Source organism: Pelophylax lessonae, assembly GCF_965119305.1.
Source record: "Pelophylax lessonae genome assembly, chromosome: 7".
NCBI classification, from domain to species: Eukaryota; Metazoa; Chordata; class Amphibia; order Anura; family Ranidae; genus Pelophylax; species Pelophylax lessonae.
Window position 1 is genome coordinate 287,274,048 of NC_138774.1, and position 21,438 is coordinate 287,295,485.

The 21,438-nt window shown below is 47.9% G+C and overlaps 1 pseudogene across 1 annotated transcript; it reads left to right on the top strand.

Moving 5' to 3' along the window:
* The first annotated feature begins 9,451 nt into the window (after window positions 1-9,451).
* On the top strand, window positions 9,452-10,221 carry LOC309559863 (annotated as a pseudogene). The gene has a single exon. The product of its transcript is annotated as an uncharacterized misc_RNA (transcript).
* Window positions 10,222-21,438: the final 11,217 nt, after the last annotated feature.

Below are 21,438 nucleotides of genomic sequence, written 5' to 3' on the forward strand. Positions count from 1 at the left end.
AAGATGTTAAACCAATTACATGGGGTTTGAGGTGGGCGTCCACAACACGGCTGGCAGTTTCTGTTATACTACCGTTACCCGATATTATGGGGCGGCCGGGTGGATCTCTCAGGTTTTTATGGACTTTAGGTAAACAGTAAAATGTGGGAGTACGTGGATGTAATATCCTCATGTACTCCCATATCTCTGTAGTAATGGTGCCAGTAGTTCTGGCTTCATCAATGATAGCATAGTATTCGTTATTAAATTGTTGGACTATAGAGGCAGAAATTTTTTGATAACACGTTGTGTTGTTTAGAAGTTTGTAACACATCTTCTCATAATCCACATTGTTCATTAGAACAATGTTCCCCCCCTTATCACTTGGTTTTAAAGTGATGTTATTATCTTTTTGGAGGGTTTTAAGGGCTTTACGTTGGTTTGGGAGGAGGTTATCTATAGTAGGGTTGACGTTTAGTTTGTTGATATCTTTTGAGACTTGTCTCACAAACAAAGCTATTGTGGGATTTTGATTTAATTGAGGAAATTTTGGAGATTTTTTCTTAAATTTTTTAGTTGGAGCTGGATCCTTTTTTGTGTTTGTATGGATTCCTCATCAGAAGAACTGCTGAGGTTTTCCCAAATTTCTTGGTCATCGTAACCACTTTCCTGTAACAGTATATTTAAGTCCCTAAGGGCTCGATATTCTGCCGCTTTTAATTTGGAGTCAGGTCTCTGCATTTTATCCGCTTGTTTGAAAAATTTGCTTTTGAAAAAAAATATCCCTTGCAAAAAGATTAATGTCTTTAATGACACTAAATTTATCTGTTTTCTGACTTGGACAGAAAGATAATCCTAAATTAAGTAAATCCTCCTCCTCCTGGGTTAAAATATGAGAAGAGAGGTTTATGATGGTTAATCGATTTTGTCGGTTATCTTTACTGCAAAGGAGTCCATACTGGCTTGTGTTTTGACTGCCAGTCGCGTGTGAGGCTTCCCTAAAAAAATCCCCTTATTTACCGTGCCTTGAGTTTTATTGCCTGTCGTCCCTTCGAGTTGTGATCCACTGGGATCTTGATTCTCGTTAGGGCCACTCATATTTTCACTAGTTGTAGCGTCGTTATTTCTAGATTGTGATGCTTGTCCTCGTGGTGTGTTGATTTTAGTCTTAGTTTTATCTTTGTTTTTTCTCATTTGTGGATAATCCGCTCGAGGACGACCACGTGAGTTAGATTGAGAGGAATTAGAGGCAGATGAGTCAGAGGAATGATAATCACTCCTCTTATATTCATTTCTGCGTCTTATATTCCGTTGTCCTGAATTCCATTTATAAGCTTTACCTTCATTAAAAGCTATCCGATCTCTCCAGTATTTTTTCTCCTTTCTTTGTAATATTATTCTGTTATAGTCCTCCAGGTAAGTTTTTAGTTTTACCTCTTGTTCTATATAAAGAGGAGATGTTTTTAAAGGAGTAAGTTGTTTATTAATGGTAGAAACCTCTGATTCTATATGTTTCAATTGTTTTAAATATTCCGCTTGGAGAAGAACCATTAAATTTCTTGAGCATTCATTAAGAATTCTCTCCCAATCTTGTTTCAATTCCTGCGAGATATTTTCCAGCGTTGGGAAGATCTGAATCCTCAATCCTAGAGGATTCAGACCTTCCTTCACATATTTATCGAATGTTTTAATATGCCAGTGTAGCGCTGACTTTTTTTCTAAAAATCTCTTTAGAGTAGAAAATAGAGTGTAGATGTCTGATTCTATTTGTTCCTTTTGTTGGAATTTACTCTCAATACCTGACATTAACTCCTCCCATCCATCCCCCTGAAACCCTCCCATCTAGAAGATGCGGTATAGAGCAGGCTATATAGATAGCCTGATAGAGGGTATATAGGGGAAATCTATTATGGAAACTATTTCCCGCCTTAGCCCTTTTAATATGTAAGAAAAATAGTTAATTAATTAATCTCAAAAAAGTGGGTTACCAAGTAGTTATCTAAAAAGATGGGGGTAGGGTGTGTTATCCACCCGAAACATAAAGTGTAAAATAGTATAGATAGCTACCAGGTAATTGGTTACCATAATCCCGTCATAAATTGAAAGAGAAACCCCCTTAGGTTTGTGGGACTTTAAGGGTAACAGTAAAGGCTCTCATAAGAGAAGTTTTAACGTGAAATAATTATAAAATTTTTTATTTTGTAAGGTTGTGGTTGTAACAGACAATCATCATAAACTGTACATGTTTAAGTCATAGACTCGAAAAAAAGCATGAATGATACAATACAGTTGTAGGTACATAGCAGAGTCCAACGCGTTTCAAACTGTTTGTTTTAGTACATAAATCTTCCTCAGGGAGTCTGCATATGTTCCTGAAATACATGGTTAAATGTAAGTTCCAAGAAACAGAATATATATAAACATTTTACAATGAAAAGTTTTTTATACATGAAAAAAGTATTATTAGCATCTGCGACCACATGTTGCCCTAAAGAGGTCTTGGAAAGCCTCTTGCTAGTCCAGGATACTCCTAGAGAGGAAACCTACTCCCAGAGATTGAAAGGGAAAAGGGAGAGAGGGGGAAAGGGAAGAAGAGGAAAGGAGAGGGGAAAGGAAGAAAGGGAGGGAAAGGGGGGGAAAAAGAAAAAGAAAAGAAACTTAGGCGGACATATTAGCGGAGTCTATTAGAGAAAAGGGCGGATATTACGTCACCGCCAGTCCAGCGGAATAATCTCCGGGCACTTCAGGCGGAAATGACACACGTCGGAGCCTTTGATTTGGGCGGATGTGATGTCACCGCCAGTCCGAGGAACTTCCGGTGGCAAAAGACGGATATGACGTAACTATTTACAAAGTTCCCGCGGGAATCACCACGAGACTCTGGACATTTGGGTACTTAAGGGGACGCCGAGAGCCAGAACGGAGAGCTATCTCTCCGATGCAACACAGAACGCCTATCGCTCCGATATCCATACATAACAGTGAGTACTCTGGAGGAGACCTATATAACTAAAAACTTTTTTCCTAACTACGATGGCAACTTATTAAAAGAGGGTTTTATCTTATTTTTTTTCCTTATGTGACTATCAGGATCCATAGGACGAGTAACCTTAGATCACATCCTATATTTCATAGGATGATATGCCGCTGTCCTCATTGGATACGGTGACGACAGGCTTCAATCAGAACGGTATGATCTTCTCAGGTGGAATACCTATTTTTAAGTAATAATAAGATATGCAAAATGTATACCTATATAGGCATATTATCCCTGTCCTATACCTTTCAGGCAAGGATTTATATTCCCATTGGGAAGATATAGGTTTCCCCAAAACCCTTGGAAACTGATGGGATACCCCACACCCTCCAATAAATTAGTGAGGTAAGAGCTATTACAATCACATTACTTAATATAATATATACATTATCTTGATCTACCAAAGCTGAAAAGATACATTTTCTTTTCCCCTGATAGGATCCCACTCTAATAAATCTGAGAGATATATACATCGGAAGATAATATTTCCTTGGGAAAAATCAGCTTTTTTCTCTTTTTTCCCTATTTTTCCTGGTTTCGTTTTTCTTTTTCCCCCCTTTATATGTCTACATGAAAATCATCATAACAGGTGAATTTACATGAATATTTTCTGTAACAATGTTTATATACATACTGTGACAGGAAGTCAGCTAAATCTGGGAATGTAGTCACAGGAAGGAGATACATTTCCACCTGATTTAGAAAGTCCATTAATTAATTTAGGGTGTTGGCTACAGAGCTAGCCAGCAGGAAGTTGAAAGGCCTTCACCTGTTCAGAATGAGGGAGTTAAGGCTCTATAATTTGTTCAGAGAAAGTCCTATTGTTTGCTGCCTCCTGTCGCCGTGTGGGCTGGGAGAGGAAGGCAGACATACGTGTACCTCCCGACGCCGTGTGGGCATGGGAGAAGGACTGCTGCCTCCAGAAGCTGCATCCTGAAGCCATGTGGGCTGGGAGCAGGAGGACAGTCAGCGTGTGCCTCCCGACAGGATGTGTGGGCCTGGGAGAAGACCCCCCGGAGTGATGTGTGCCCGGGACGGTAACCAAGGGTGAATACGTCTCAAAGGTGAGAAGACGAACTGTTGATGTGAAAGAAACAAAAGGACTGTGTTGCCCTGTGAAGCTATTATAAAAGGACTATTGAGTGTCCGCTGTAGGACAAGGAAGTCTGCCCGAAGGTAGGTTGGAGACAGACACTTAGGCAGGTTCCAGTTGTGAGAAGGTAGCCGCCCACAGAGGCAAGGATTTATTTTCTGGTTTATTTTATTTTGGATGTTTTGCTGCATACAGCCTGGTGAAGAAAACACCATTTAATAAACCACACTGTTTGTTTGCAAGCACTTGTCGGCTACCTCTCTGGGAAAACGCACCCCCCAAGGGGTCATCCACACCCGCCACCGAGCTAATCCCTCACATATGGTGGAGGTATGCAGTGGGCATAAGCAGAGATCCCTGCAAGGAAGTGCAAATGTTTGATGAACTTTATCTGGTGCATGAGATTGCACAATCTATGTGTGCAGGAGAGAAGATCCTGACAGAAAAAAAAAAAGTGTTTTAAAGAGACAGCGGTCTCAAAATTATTTGATGAACTTTGTTGTGTCTGGTGCAAGTGACTGCACAAACTGTGTGTGCAGGAAAAGAGATCTTGCAAGAGAGAGAGAAAAACTACATGTGTTAAAGAGACAGTGGTCTGAAAAATTTTTGCTGGACTGTGAAAAATTTGTTTGTGGAGTTATTGAAGATGGGGCGTTCAAAACGCCTGAAGAATGCAAAGATAGATGAAATGAGAGACCGGATTCTATGGATGGAGGGGATGTTGCCGTCTGAACCAGCCCCATCCATGCCTAAAGAGAGTCTACTAAAGAGGAAGGTTGTTGTCCCTAGCAACACTGATGAAACCGCTATGGAGACGCAGTGTGCTCAGATGAAAAGTAAACTCAAAATGGAGGAGATGTTGAAACATCTGATTATATCAAATGCAGCTCAACAGCAAGCAAATGCAGCTCAACAGCAGGCAAATGCGGATTTTCAGCAGAGCTTTGCAGCTCAACAAAAGGCTCATCAAGAGAGCATGGCAGGCTGGAAACAGAGACGCCAGCAGCCAATGGAGGCCATCGGTTTGGAGGAAACCGAGTATGTGTGCAGGGCTGAGTTGGATGCCTTGCAACGGAAAATGGAAGAAAAGGAACAAGCTTCGGAATTGCTTAAAATGGAGCATAGAAACTTGCAGGAAATGAATGAACTACTCAAGTCTCATGTGTTACAGTGGGAAGAATCCACTGCTCTTCTTTTGGTCGAGTTGCAAAAACGCAGAGAGACTATAATGGAGAAAGATACCATCCTCATGGAAAAGGAAAGTGAAATTCAGACTTTGCAGAAGCAAAGTATGGCTGATATGTTGGAGTTGCGTAATCAGCTGGAAAAAAGTCTTCAGTCTTTGGGAGCTACAAAAATAGACCTGCAGGAGTCGCAGGAACAGAATGTCGCTCTGAAAACGACATTGTCTCTCAGCGACAACGAGAAAAGTGAAAGAGAGGCTAAATTACTGAGTACTGTGTATGAGCTCACTACTTTGAGCAATGTGGTAAATGAATGGCGTGCGGACTGTGAAAGTTGGAAAGGGGAAGCCCAACGTGTCCAGCAGCAGTTAAAGGAGAAAGAAGCCTGTGTGGCAGAATTACATTCTTATTCCCAGATGCTAGCCAATGAGGTGAAGGCTCTTATGCAGGGAAAAGGAGATTGTGAACATAAGAGGGAAAAAGTAGAGGCACAGCTTCTGGAATCGCAAGTCAAGGTGTCAGAAGGTGACCGATTGTGTGCTAAGCTGTCAGAGAAGGCAAACCGACTGCAGGTTGAGTTGGACAATGTTACAAATCAGCTTTCTCAAGCAGACAGCAAATCTAGAGAAATTGCGGAAGATTTTTCTATCTTGGAATCGCAGCTGCAAGACACGCAGGAACTCTTACAGGAAGAGAGGTGTCAAAGGCTGAGTTTTAGCACAAAGCTCAAACAAATGGAAGATGAGAAAAATGGCTTCCTGGAACAATTAAAAGAGGAGGCGGAAGCAAAGAAAAACCTATCAGAGCAAGTCGCAACATTGCAAGCTCAGATAGCGGATATGAAAAAACGCATGGAAGAAAGCGTTGGTTCATTACAGTGTGTTGAAGATGTGAAAAAGAAGTTTGATCAGATGCTTGGTGAAGAAAAGACTGTGTCTGCAAAATATGCAGAAGAACGCGCACGTGCAGAAACGGAGGTGCGTGATAACGAGAGCAAAGCCCTGTTCTTGGCTCGCTCTTTGGAGGAAGCTCTAGAGTGTAAGGCTGAACTAGAAAGTGTTAAACAGCTGCGTACAGAAATGGAAGAATTGGTCAGCTCCAAGGATGATGTTGTGAAAAGCGTTCAGGAGCTAGAAAAGTCTAAGCGAGCCTTAGAACAGCAAGTAGAAGAGATGAAGATTCCGTTGCAGGAACTGGAAGAGGAATTCCAGGCAACAGAGGATCTGTCCCAAAGAGGGGATAGTGTGCCTGATGCAGTTTTTAAAAGGATCAGTGTTTTGGGGTCTGTCCTGAGTGAGCCTCAGAAATGTGACGACATGTGGCTTGAATCACCCCTTTGGAATAAACCGTTCCTTCAAAAACTTCAAGCATTGGAAAATGTATCATTAGAACTTCAGCAAACAAAGGAGCTGAGTAAGAAATGTGGTGATTTCTCAGTTCAGGCTGAAAACCTAGTGGAGAAAACTAAGGCTGTTGGTGAAAACGTGAAGCAAATGAATAAGTGCCTTTCAGGGAGTGTTTCCAAAATGGAACTGGTGAAAGACGGGTGGCAGAAGTTTGATCGTGATCTTGAGATGCATTCCATGTGGAATTCAGATAGAGAAAAAGAACTAGGTGACCTTGAGCGGTCAAATAGTTCAGCAGAAAGTGCATTGAAGAAACCTGTAAAAGAATGTGTTGCAGTTCCATGCTTCTTCACTGATGCAGAGAGGAGGTCTATAATGGATACCACCCAGATCGCTGGGTTCAACTGTGTTGTTGCCTTTGACCCCTATGTTGGTGGAAGGAAAGTTGATGATGTTCTGGTTGGCTTCTTCTGTGAAGAGTTTGGCAAGAAATATAAACTGAATATCAAATCAAATAGTAGGCCTTTACTGCGACTCGCTCAGGAGGGCGAAAAGTTTAAGAAGTTGATGAGTGCAAATGCTTCAGATCTGCCTATGAATATGAAATGTTTGGTGAATGATATTGATATCTCTGGGAAAAGGAACAGGGGTCACTTTGAAGAAATGTGTGACAGCCTGTTGTCTCAATTGGAAAATCCTCTGCACAGCATCTTAGAGCAAGCAAAGCTCAAGAAGGAAGATCATTCCCTTTTACAACAAAAAGTCAATGATTGTGTACAGATGTATGGAGAGGCAACTCAAGTCACAGAGGGATGTCAAGAGTCCCTACTTGGAACAAAGCTTAGTGAAGCAAAGGTTCTCAAAGTTTTGTGGAAAACATTTATGGATTGCAGAGAGAGGCGTCTTAAGAATGTTGAAGACATTAAGACTAGCCCAATTGAGTTGCCTATGGATCACGGTCCTCCATGGTGGATTGGACAGACGGTTATGAGGGACAAGCTGTCTGACATTTATGAGAAAGCTGTCAATGAAGATGACAGAAACGAGAAGGAGCAAAATGATGCCAAAAATGCAGTTGAAGAATGTGTATATGAGATGAGAGACAAACTGTGTGGCATTTATGAGAAATCCGTCAATGAAGATGACAAAACAGTTTCATCCGGAAGCTTGAGGATAATAGGAGGCTTATCAGTGAGTCAGCAGTGCCTGACACATGCGTGCCTGGAAATATGTGTCCCAACCCTAGGGTTGAAACAAGAGGGGGGGGGTATGTGACAGGAAGTCAGCTAAATCTGGGAATGTAGTCACAGGAAGGAGATACATTTCCACCTGATTTAGAAAGTCCATTAATTAATTTAGGGTGTTGGCTACAGAGCTAGCCAGCAGGAAGTTGAAAGGCCTTCACCTGTTCAGAATGAGGGAGTTAAGGCTCTATAATTTGTTCAGAGAAAGTCCTATTGTTTGCTGCCTCCTGTCGCCGTGTGGGCTGGGAGAGGAAGGCAGACATACGTGTACCTCCCGACGCCGTGTGGGCATGGGAGAAGGACTGCTGCCTCCAGAAGCTGCATCCTGAAGCCATGTGGGCTGGGAGCAGGAGGACAGTCAGCGTGTGCCTCCCGACAGGATGTGTGGGCCTGGGAGAAGACCCCCGGAGTGATGTGTGCCCGGGACGGTAACCAAGGGTGAATACGTCTCAAAGGTGAGAAGACGAACTGTTGATGTGAAAGAAACAAAAGGACTGTGTTGCCCTGTGAAGCTATTATAAAAGGACTATTGAGTGTCCGCTGTAGGACAAGGAAGTCTGCCCGACGGTAGGTTGGAGACAGACACTTAGGCAGGTTCCAGTTGTGAGAAGGTAGCCGCCCACAGAGGCAAGGATTTATTTTCTGGTTTATTTTATTTTGGATGTTTTGCTGCATACAGCCTGGTGAAGAAAACACCATTTAATAAACCACACTGTTTGTTTGCAAGCACTTGTCGGCTACCTCTCTGGGAAAACGCACCCCCCAAGGGGTCATCCACACCCGCCACCGAGCTAATCCCTCACAATACTTACATTAACCCTGGATCTCTGACAGTTGTAAACATACTCACTGTTTCAGATACAGAATAAATCTTTATACCTGACTCTAGCTCTCAACGCATGGGAGTTTTACCCCCCCGAAGGGGAACCTTCTTTTGGGCTCTACTGTTTTGCAGGTATGTCTTTTCAACACAAGGGGTCTTTTCATCCTTCCCCCTTTCTTTTCTTTTTCTTTTTCCCCCCCTTTCCCTCCCTTTCTTCCTTTCCCCTCTCCTTTCCTCTTCTTCCCTTTCCCCCTCTCTCCCTTTTCCCTTTCAATCTCTGGGAGTAGGTTTCCTCTCTAGGAGTATCCTGGATTAGCAAGAGGCTTTCCAGGACCTCTTTAGGGCAACATGTGGTCGCAGATGCTAATAATACTTTTTTCATGTATAAAAAACTTTTCATTGTAAAATGTTTATATATATTCTGTTTCTTGGAACTTACATTTAACCATGTATTTCAGGAACATATGCAGACTCCCTGAGGAAGATTTATGTACTAAAACAAACAGTTTGAAACGCGTTGGACTCTGCTATGTACCTACAACTGTATTGTATCATTCATGCTTTTTTTCGAGTCTATGACTTAAACATGTACAGTTTATGATGATTGTCTGTTACAACCACAACCTTACAAAATAAAAAATTTTATAATTATTTCACGTTAAAACTTCTCTTATGAGAGCCTTTACTGTTACCCTTAAAGTCCCACAAACCTAAGGGGGTTTCTCTTTCAATTTATGACGGGATTATGGTAACCAATTACCTGGTAGCTATCTATACTATTTTACATGTAGCTAATGTTACTGAAAATATTGTAGAGATGGCAAGGCAGTTAGAGCTGGAAGTGGAGCCAGAAGATGTTGCTGAACTGCTTGCATCCCACACTGAGCCCCTCAGCAATGAAGATCTTCTAGAACTTGAAGGGGAGAGAGAAGAAGATATGCAGGATGAGGTTGAGATCATTGAACAGCCTGAAGGCTTAACTACAAAAATTCTCTTTGAAGCTTTTCGTCATCTTGATAGCGCCATGGCTCTTTTTGAAAAGCACGATAGGGATTTTGAAAGAAGTTCCAAAGTCAATGCTAACATTTCAGGGGCTTATGCCTGCTACAAAGAAATCTACAGGGAAAAGAAGAGAGCTACACTTCAAACCTCCATAGACAGTTACTTTTCTAAAAGTCCATCAGCACGCACATCATCCACATTGACTGACAGTCCATTTTCACCTCTGACATCCCCATCAAGCCCTGCTTCTACTCCGATTGATCTTTGTAATACACCCACTTTGCCAGCAAGACAGTGTCTCGCCTTTGAAGACTTGACTTGTGATCAGAAGATTCTTGTATGCCTGCCAGTCCATTTTCAGCTCCGACATCATCATCATCATCAAGTCCTGCTCCTACACTGATTGCTATTTGTAGTACACCCAATTCTCCAGCAAGAAAGCGTCTCACCTTTGAAGACTTGACTTGTGAAACAGAAGATACCTGTATGCCTTCATCATTCCTACTACATTAAACTCTCTCAGCTTCTCTGGCCTTGTGACAACAATCAAGATGGGGTAAGCTTACAATTTTTTTTTAATACTGTACTGTATTATGTTTATTTTAGTTATCAATGCATTATTTATATCAGTTATGCCTATAAATGACTATTGGGATGTAGTACATGCATTGAGAAGTGAAAAAAAGGTATTGCTTCACTTTAAAGTGGAGTTCCACCCTATTTTTATACTTACCTCCATCTTCTCGCTCCGGGTCACCTGAAAAAGAAATGGATAATCGCATATTTTTTTTTTTTTACTTACCTCGTAGCGAAGAAAATATACTTACCTTACTTCCTTCTTCCTCCTTCCTCGGCCACGGCCCGTCGTCACTTCCTGGCTCTGCAATGATTCCTGGGAGCTGGACGTCATAGCTCCCAGGAATCATTGCGCCTGCACCGGCCCCGACGTCAGTTCCGGGTCGCGCGCGTCATCCCCTTCTAAACAGCTTCTGGGCATGCCCAGAAGCTGTGGAGGGGTGACGCGCGCGACCCGGAAGTGACGTCGGGGCCGGCGCAGAGCATCGTGGGACCACAGAAGGCGGAAGAAGACGCCGAAGAGGACGCGCTGGCTTCAAGCTGCCCACATCGGAGATGGCAGCGCTGGACAAGACGTTTGCAAGGTAAGTATTTCGTCTTGCAGGTAAGTGCAACCCGGGACAGATCAGAGGCTAGCCATTGTGGAATGCACTAGCCCTGATTGTCCCGGGGGTATTAAAAAAAAAAAAAACAAATCCAGGGTGGAACTCCGCTTTAAGTACATTTTCGTTTTACATACATGCTCCGGTCCTATTGCGTACTTAAAAGTGGGGTATGCCTGTACTGCATTTCCTTACCACTATGTGCTTATCTGATTTAAGAAAAATGCTGCCACCGTGTGGTCACTTTTTAGTACTGCATGTCCATACCACTATGTGCTTCTTTTATTTAAGAAAAATGCTGCCACCGTGTGGTCACTTTTTAGTACTGCATGTCCATACCAATATGTGCTTCTTTTATTTAAGAAAAATGCTGCCACCGTGTGGTCACTTTTTAGTACTGCATGTCCATACCAATATGTGCTTCTTTTATTTAAGAGAAATGCTGCCACCATGTGGTCACTTTTTGGTACTGCATGTCCATTCTAATATGTGCTTCTCTGATTTAAGAGAAATGCTGCCACCGTGTGGTCACTTTTTAGTACTGCATGTCCATACCACTATGTGCTTCTCTGATCCATTTCTAAATTATTTATTTTTAATTGAGTTCCAGGTATGCCAATTTTAACACTGATCCCTATCACATCAGGGATCCCCCTTCATATCAGAGATCCCCCTTCATATCAGAGGTCCCCCTTCACATCAGAGATCCCCCTTCCCATCAGAGATCCCCCCTTCATATCAGAGATCCCCCTTCACATCAGAGATCCCCCTTCACATCAGAGGCCCCCCATCACATCAAAGACCCCCCATCACATCAGAGACCCCCATCACACCAAAGGCCCCCATAACATCAGAGACCCCCATCATATTAGAGGTCCCCTATCACATCAGAGATTCCCCTTCATATCAGAGATCCCCCCTTCACATCAGAGATCCCCCTTCACATCAGAGATTCCCCTTCATATCAGAGATCCCCCCTTCACATCAGAGATCGCCCTTCATATCAGGGATCCCCCCTTCACATCAGAGATCCCCCTTCACATCAGAGATTCCCCTTCATATCAGAGATCCCCCTTCACATCAGAGGTCCCCTATCACATCAGAGATCCCCCTTCATATCAGAGGTCCCCCTTCATATCAGAGATCCCCCTTCACATCAGAGGCCCCCCATCACATCAGAGACCCCCATCATATCAGAGGTCCCCTATCACATCCGAGATCTCCTGTCACATCAGAGATCCCCGTCATATCAGAGGTCCCCGCTTCACATCAGAGATCCCCCTTCATATCAGAGGCCTCCCACTATATCAGAGGTTCCCCCATCACACCAAAGGCCCCCCATCATATTAGAGACCCCCCCAATCATTTCAGAGGTCCTCCCATCATATTAGTGGTCTCACACTATATCAGAGGCCTCCCTTCACACCAGAGGTCCCCCATCAAATCAGAGGTTCCCCCTTCACATCAGAGATCCTCCATGAAATCAGAGATCCCCCATCAAATCAGAGGTCCCCTCTTCACATCAGAGACCTTCCACTATATCAGAGGTCACCCCATCACACCTTATCACCTTGCTGCCTTATCAATGCCTATCAGTGCCGCCTCATCAGTGCTGCCTTATCAATGCGCATCAGTGCTGCCTTATCATTGCCTATCAGTGCCGCCTCATCAGTGCTGCCTTATCAATGCCCATTAGTGCTGCCTTATCAATGCCCATCAGTGCTGCCTTATCAATGCCCATCAGTGCTGCCTTATCAATATCCATCAGTGCCGCCTTATAAATGCCCATCAGAGGTGCCTTATCAATGCTTATCAGTGCTGCCTTATCAATGCTTATCAGTGCCACCTTATCAATGTCCATCAGTGCCGCCTTATCAATGCCCATCAGTGCTGCCTTATCAATATCCATCAGTGCAGCCTTATCAATGCCCATCAGTGCTGCCTTATCAATGCTTATCAGTGGCACCTTATCAATGTCCATCAGTGCCGCCTTATCAATGCCCATCAGTGGTGCCTTATCAATGCTTATCAGTGCAGCCTTATCAATGCCCATCAGTGCTGCCTTATCAATGCTTATCAATGGCACCTTATCAATGTCCATCAGTGCCGCCTTATCAATGTCCATCAGTGCCGCCTTATCAATGCCCATCAGTGCTGCCTTATCAATATCCATCAGTGCCGCCTTATCAATGCCCATCAGTGCTGCCTTATCAATGCTTATCAGTGGCACCTTATCAATGTCCATCAGTGCCACCTTATCAATGCCCATCAGTGGTGCCTTATCAATGCCCATCAGTGGTGCCTTATCAATGCTTATCAGTGCAGCCTTATCAATGCCCATCAGTGCTGCCTTATCAATGCTTATCAATGGCACCTTATCAATGTCCATCAGTGCCGCCTTATCAATGCCCATCTCTGCTGCCTTATCAATGCCTATCAGTGCCACCTTATCAATGCCCATCAGTGCTGCTTTATCAATGCCTATTAGTGGTGCCTTATCAGTGCAGCCTTATCAATGCCCATCAGTGAAGTAGAAAAAGTACTTATTTACAAAATTTTATAACAAAAACATTTTTTTTTTCAAAATTTTTGGTCTTTTTTTGTTTAGAAAAAAATAAAAAAAAAACAGCGGTGATTAAATACCACCAAAAGAAAGCTCTATTTGTGTGGGAAAAAAAAATGATAAAAATGTCCTATGGGTACAGTGTAGCATGACCGTGCAATTGTCACTCAAAGTGTGACAGCGCTGAAAGCTGAAAAGTGGCCTGGGCAGGAAGGGGGTGAAAGTGTCCAGTATTGGGGGAAGGGGGCACAATCACAGATCAGGAGAAGAGAGAACCGCTCCAGTGATAGAACAGTCCCAAAAACATCCAAAACAGGTGCAGGCAAGGATCCGCAGTCCAGACAATAGAGGCGTGTAGGGAGAAAAAGCCGCACTCCAAGTGCTGCCTTATCAATGCCCATCAGTGCTGCCTTATCAATATCCATCAGTGCCGCCTTATCAATGCCCATCAGTGGTGCCTTATCAATGCTTATCAGTGCAGCCTTATCAATGCCCATCAGTGCTGCCTTATCAATGTCTATCAGTGCAGCCTTATCAATGCCCATCAGTGGTGCCTTATCAATGCTTATCAGTGCAGCCTTATCAATGCCCATCAGTTCTGCCTTATCAATATCCATCAGTGCTGCCTTATCAATGCCCATCAGTGCTGCCTTATCAATGCTTATCAGTGCCACCTTATCAATATCCATCAGTGCCACCTTATCAATGCCCATCAGTGCCGCCTTATCAATGCTTATCAGTGCAGCCTTATCAATGCCCATCAGTGCTGCCTTATCAATGCCCATCAGTGCTGCCTTATCAATGCTTATCAGTGCCACCTTATCAATGTCCATCAGTGTCGCCTTATCAATGTCCATCAGTGCCGCCTTATCAATGCCGCCTTATCAATATCCATCAGTGCCGCCTTATCAATGCCCACCAGTGGTGCCTCATCAATGCTTATCAGTGCAGCCTTATCAATGCCCATCAGTGCTGCCTTATCAATGATTATCAGTGGCACCTTATCAATGCTTATCAGTGCCACCTTATCAATGCCCATCAGTGCTGCCTTATCAATGCTTATCAGTGGCACCTTATCAATATCCATCAGTGCCGCCTTATCAATGCCCATCAGTGGTGCCTTATCAATGCTTATCAGTGCAGCCTTATCAATGCCCATCAGTGCTGCCTTATCAATGCCCATCAGTGCTGCCTTATCAATGCTTATCAGTGCCACCTTATCAATATCCATCAGTGCCGCCTTATCAATGCCCATCAGTGGTGCCTTATCAATGCTTATCAGTGCAGCCTTATCAATGCCCATCAGTGCTGCCTTATCAATGCCCATCAGTGCTGCCTTATCAATGCTTATCAGTGCCACCTTATCAATGTCCATCAGTGTCGCCTTATCAATGCCCATCAGTGCTGCCTTATCAATATCCATCAGTGCCGCCTTATCAATGCCCACCAGTGGTGCCTCATCAATGCTTATCAGTGCAGCCTTATCAATGCCCATCAGTGCTGCCTTATCAATGCTTATCAGTGGCACCTTATCAATGCTTATCAGTGCCACCTTATCAATGCCCATCAGTGCTGCCTTATCAATGCTTATCAGTGGCACCTTATCAATGTCCATCAGTGCCGCCTTATCAATGCCTATCAGTGCCACCTTATCAATGCCCATCAGTGCTGGGACGGGAGCCCCGAGCAAAGCCACGGAAGGCGGCGGGAGGGGGGGGGACGTCTCCTCCCGCCCCCCCGGGTAACGATCGAGCGGCTCCCAAGCCGCATCGATCGTTACCGACGGAAAGCCGACCGTCGGCTTCAAACCACAATACCGGGATGATGCCTCTAGCTAGATCCCGGTATAACCCCGCAAAGTTTGCTGACGTAGGTCTACGTCAGTATGCGGTAAGTGGTTAAGGCCCGTACACACGTACCGATTGTCGGCCGAAACTGTTCGGCCGCCGAACGATCGGCCGATTTTCGGCTTGTTAGTATGATGCTTCCGACAGCCGACAGCGCACTTTCGGCCGAACAGAATCTGTCGTGCAAGCATTAAAATTTTTGTATGCCGACACCAGAACGGCCGATTGTTCGCCAGTCAGTACAGAATTCGGCCGACAGACAGCAGATTTGCAAGACTGGGCATGCTCAGAAAAGAAAAAAGACAGGGAAAGTTAACCATCACATGACATCACTTCTGCAGTCGGCTGTTGTTGGCCGACAAAATTCGTGTGCAGTCTTTTGCACTTTTCAACAGACACCGACAGACCTTGGACAAAAGACGGCCGATCGTTCGGCCGACGATCGGTACGTGTGCACGGGGCTTTAGTCGTAACCATGCACATACATGAATAGACATTGTTTAACCACTTCCCGCCCGCCCTATAACAGAATGATGGCTGGAATGTGGTTGTGTTATCCTGACCGGACGTCATATGACGGCGGCAGGATAACACAGCTCTGGGCGCCCCCCGGGGGCGCAGAGCGGCGATCGGTGATGCGAGGTGTCAGTCTGACACCCTGCACCTCCGATCTCGGTAAAGAGACTACTGACGTAGCTCTTTACCATGTGATCAGCCGTGTCCAATCACGGCTGGTCACATCGTAAACAGGAACAGCCGTTGATCGGCTTTCCTTAGTTCGTGCCTGACAGGCAAGAGTAAAGGAGCGCCGATCGGCGGCTCCCCTGACAGGGGGGGGGGGGGGTCGGCACTGGTAATCAGATCATTGATTACCAGTGGAGACCCTCGGGGGGGGGGGATGCCACTAGATCCACCAGGGATGCCCACTATGACCCCAGGGATGCCCACTATGAGCCCAGGGATGCCCACTATGGCCACCAGGGATGGCAATCAGGGCTCAGGGAGCCCCCCATTGCCCTCCCCATCAGTGATGCCCACCAGTGCCCTCCCTATCAGATCATTGATTACCAGTGCAGACCCTCGGGGGGGGGGATGCCACTAGATTCACCAGGGATGCCCACTATGACCCCAGGGATGCCCACTATAGCCACCAGGGATGGCAATTAGGGCTCAGGGAGCCCCCCATTGCCCTCCCCATCAGTGATGCCCACCAGTGTCTTTCCTATCAGTGCTGCCCACAAGTGCCCATCATTGCCATCCATTAGTGTCGCCCACCAGTGCCCATTATTGCCCACCAGTGCCGCCTATTAGTGCCCATCAGTGCCGATCAGTGCCGCCCATCAGTGCCCATCAGTGCCGCCTATCAGTGCCCATTAGTGCCTGTCAGTGCCACCTATCAGTGCCCGTCAGTGCCACCTATCAGTGTCCATCAATGCCGCCTATCAGTGCAAAGCAGTGCCGCCTATCAGTGCCCACCAATGCTGCATATCTGTGCTACCTATCAGTGCCACATATCAGTGCCGCCTATCAGTGCCACCCCATCAGCACTGATAGGTGGCACTGATATGCGGCACTGATAGGCACAAGTGCCCATCATTGCCATCCTTTAGTGTCGCCCACCAGTGCCCATTATTGCCCACCAGTGCCGCCTATCAGTGCCCATCAGTGCCGCCCGTCAGTGCCGATCAGTGCCGCCCATCAGTGCCCACCAGTGCCGCCTATCAGTGCCCATTAGTGCCCGTCAGTGCCACCTATCAGTGCCCGTCATTGCCACCTATCAGTGTCCATCAATGCCGCCTATCAATGCCCACCAATGCTGCATATCTGTGCTACCTATCAGTGCCACATATCAGTGCCACCCCATCAGTGCCACCCCATCAGTGCCACCCCATCAGTGCCTCCTCATCAGTGCCTGTCAGTGCAGTCTCATCAGTGCAGGAAAAAACGTATTTATTTACAAAATTGTATAACATAAACAAAAAACTTTTTTTTTTTTTCAAACTTTTCGGTCTTTTTTTATTTGTTTAGCAAAAAGTAAAAATCGCACAGGTGATCAAATACCACTAAAAGAAAGCTCTATTTGTGGGGGGAAAATGACATAAATTTGGTGTAAGTACAGTGTTGCATGACCGCGCAATTGTCATTCAAAATGCAACAGCGCTAAAAGGGGAAAATTGGCCTGGGCAGGAAGGGAGGGAAGGGTGATTAACACTTCCTGAGCTCATCCTAGATCATCGCTGATTGAGCACACAGCTGAAAGTCATCCACCCTTCGTTCACACATGGAGACAGCCCAGCAAGAATTTCATGTATGAAAGCCTCACCTAAAGCAAAATAAATGCAATAGGTGTGGAAAAATAAGAAACAAACTGATAGAAAGAAACAAATAAAGTAGGAAATAGGGGGAAATGAATATAGATAATAATGGAATAAAAACAATAAAATAATAATAAGTGGAGAATGAAAAAAGAAGAAGAAAGGAAAGAAAAAAGAAGAATTTAAGAAAGAAGAAGAGTACAGATCCATATCCATAGACTATAATCTCAATGACTGGGTTTCCTCTCCTGATGTAAAGTATAAAAACCTCTTCAAAAAAAAAAAAAAAAAAGAGCAAAAAAGGAGAAAATGATCCCTGAATTCCATGCTAAATATCGTATTATGTGCGTATATCAGTAAAAGATACGCAGGACAATAGATGGCCGATATCGTGGCAGCCGTGTGCTCGATGAACGATAATAATAAAAAGTTCTGGAGTATATACGTATATCTCGAAATTGAACAGAGACAAAACCTAATAGAACAGTATATATTCACACATATGTATCCCAAGGCAATCTATTGGGGGGGAGGGGGGCCAGGAAGGGGGGGGGGGAAAGTGCCCGGTATTGGGGGGGCAGGAAGGAGGTAAAGATGCCCGGTATTAGGGGGGCAGGAAGGGGGGAAGTGCCCAGTATTGGGGGGAGCAGGAAGGGGGGGAGTGCCTGGTATTAGGGGGGCAGGAAGGGGGGGATGTGCCGGTATTGGGGGGGCAGGAAGGAGGTAAAGATACCTGGTATTAGTGGGGGGAAGTGCCGAGTATTGGGGGGGCAGGAAGGGGTGGGGGTGTCCAGTATTAGGGGGGCAGGAAGGGGGGCAGGAAGGGGGGAAGTGCCCGGTATTAGGGGTGGGCAGGAAGGGGGGGGGAAGTGCCCGGTATTAGGGGTGGGCAGGAAGGGGTGGAAGTGCCCGGTATTAGGGGGGGAAGTGCCCAGTATTGTGGGGGGCAGGAAGGGGGGGGGGAAGTGCCCAGGAATTAGGGGGGGCAGGAAGGGGTGGAAGTGCCCGGTATTAGGGGGGGGGCAGGAAGTGGTGGAAGTGCCCGGTATTAGGGGGGGCAGGAAGGGGGGGAAGTGCCCGGGAATTAGGGGGGCAGGAAGGGGTGGAAGTGCCTGGTATTAGGGGGGCAGGAAAAGGGGGAAGTGCCCAGGAATTAGGGGGGGCAGGAAGGGGGGGAAGTGCCCGGTATTAGTGGGGGCAGGAAGGGGGGGAAGTGCCCGGTATTAGGGGTGGGCAGGAAGGGGGGGGAGGTGCCCGGTATTAGGGGTGGGTAGGAAGGGGGGGAGTGCCCGGTATAAGGGGTGGGCAGGAAGGGGGGGGGTAAGTGCCCGGTATTAGTGGGGGCAGGAAGGGGGGGAGTGCCCGGTATTAGGGGTGGGCAGGAAGGGGGGGGGAGTGCCTGGTATTAGGGGGGCAGGAAGGGGGGGAGTGCCCGGTATTAGGGGGGCAGGAAGGGGTGGAAGTGCCCGGTATTAGGGGGGGCAGGAAGGGGTGGAAGTGCCCAGTATTGGGGGGGCAGGAAGGGGGGGAAGTGCCCGGGAATTAGGGGGGGCAGGAAGGGGTGGAAGTGCCCGGTATTGGAGGGGGCAGGAAGTGGTGGAAGTGCCCGGTATTAGGGGGGCAGGAAGGGGGGGAAGTGCCCGGGAATTAGGGGGGGCAGGAAGGGGTGGAAGTGCCCGGTATTAGGGGGGCAGGAAGGGAAGTGCCCGGGAATTAGGGGGGGCAGGAAGGGGGGAAGTGCCCGGTATTAGGGGGAGCAGGAAGGGGGGGGAGTGCCCAGTATTAGGGGGGGCAGGAAGGGGGGGAAGTGCCCTGTATTAGGGGGGGGCAGGAAGGGGGGGAAGTGTCCGGTATTAGTGGGGGCAGGAAGGGGGGGAAGTGCCCGGTATTAGGGGTGGGCAGGAAGGGGGGGGAAAGTGCCGGTATTAGGGGTGGGTAGGAAGGGGGGGAGTGCCCGGTATAAGGGGTGGGCAGGAAGGGGGGGGAAGTGCCCGGTATTAGTGGGGGCAGGAAGGGGGGGGAAGTGCCCGGTATTAGGGGGGGCAGGAAGGGGGGAAGTGCCCGGTATTGGGGGGGCAGGAAGGGGGGGAGTGCCCGGTATTAGGGGTGGGCAGGAAGGGGGGGGGGAAGTGCCCGGTATTAGGGGGGGCAGGAAGGGGGGAAGTGCCCGGTATTGGGGGGGCAGGAAGGGGGGGAGTGCCCGGTATTAGGGGGGCAGGAAGGGGGGGAGTGGCCCGGTATTAGGGGGGCAGGAAGGGGGGAAGTGCCCGGTATTGGGGGGGCAGGAAGGGGGGGAAGTGCCCGGTATTAGGGGGGGCAGGAAGTGGTGGAAGTGCCCGGTATTAGGGGGGGCAGGAAGGGGGGGAAGTGCCCGGTATTAGGGGGGGCAGGAAGTGGTGGAAGTGCCCGGGAATTAGGGGGGGCAGGAAGGGGTGGAAGTGCCCGGTATTAGGGGGGCAGGAAGGAGGTAAAGATGCCGGTATTAGGGGAGCAGGAAGGGAGGGAAGCGCCTGGTATTAGGGGGGGCAGGAAGGGGGGGATGTGCCGGTATTGGGGGGGCAGGAAGGAGGTAAAGATGCCTGGTATTAGGAGGGGAAGTGCCGAGTATTAGGGGGGGCAGGAAGGGGGGGAGTGCCCGGTATTAGGGGGGCAGGAAGGGGGGGAGTGGCCCGGTATTAGGGGGGGCAGGAAGGGGGGAAGTGCCGGTATTGGGGGGGCAGGAAGGGGGGGAGTGCCCGGTATTAGGGGGGCAGGAGGGGGGGGAGTGGCCCGGTATTAGGGGGGCAGGAAGGGGGAGAAGTGCCCGGTATTAGGGGTGGGCAGGAAGGGGGGGGAGTGCCCGTTATAAGGGGGGCAGGAAGGGGGGGAGTGGCCCGGTATTAGGGGGGCAGGAAGGGGGGAAGTGCCGGTATTGGGGGGGCAGGAAGGGGGGGAGTGCCCGGTATTAGGGGGGCAGGAAGGGGGGGAGTGGCCCGGTATTAGGGGGGGGCAGGAAGGGGTGGAAGTGCCCGGTATTAGGGGGGCAGGAAGGGGGGGAAATGCCCGGGAATTAGGGGGGGCAGGAAGGGGGGGAAGTGCCCGGTATTAGGGGGGCAGGAAGGGGGGGAAATGCCCGGGAATTAGGGGGGGCAGGAAGGGGTGGAAGTGCCCAGTATTAGGGGGGGGCAGGAAGTGGTGGAAGTGCCCGGTATTAGGGGGGCAGGAAGGGGGGGAAATGCCCGGGAATTAGGGGGGGCAGGAAGGGGGGGAAGTGCCCGGTATTAGGGGGGCAGGAAGGGGGGAAATGCCCAGGAATTAGGGGGGGCAGGAAGGGGTGGAAGTGCCCAGTATTAGGGGGGGGGCAGGAAGTGGTGGAAGTGCCCGGTATTAGGGGTGGGCAGGAAGGGGGGGGGGAGTGCCTGGTATTAGGGGGGCAGGAAGGGGGGGAGTGCCCGGTATTAGGGGGGCAGGAAGGGGTGGAAGTGCCCGGTATTAGGGGGGCAGGAAGGGGTGGAAGTGCCCAGTATTGGGGGGGTAGGAAGGGGGGGAAGTGCCCGGGAATTAGAGGGGGCAGGAAGGGGTGGAATGCCCGGTATTGGAGGGGGCAGGAAGTGGTGGAAGTGCCCGGTATTAGGGGGGCAGGAAAGGGGGGAAGTGCCCGGGAATTAGGGGGGGCAGGAAGGGGTGGAAGTGCCCGGTATTAGGGGGGCAGGAAGGGGGGAAGTGCCCGGGAATTAGGGGGGGCAGGAAGGGGGGAAGTGCCCGGTATTAGGGGGAGCAGGAAGGGGGGGGAGTGCCCAGTATTAGGGGGGGCAGGAAGGGGGGGAAGTGCCCTGTATTAGGGGGGG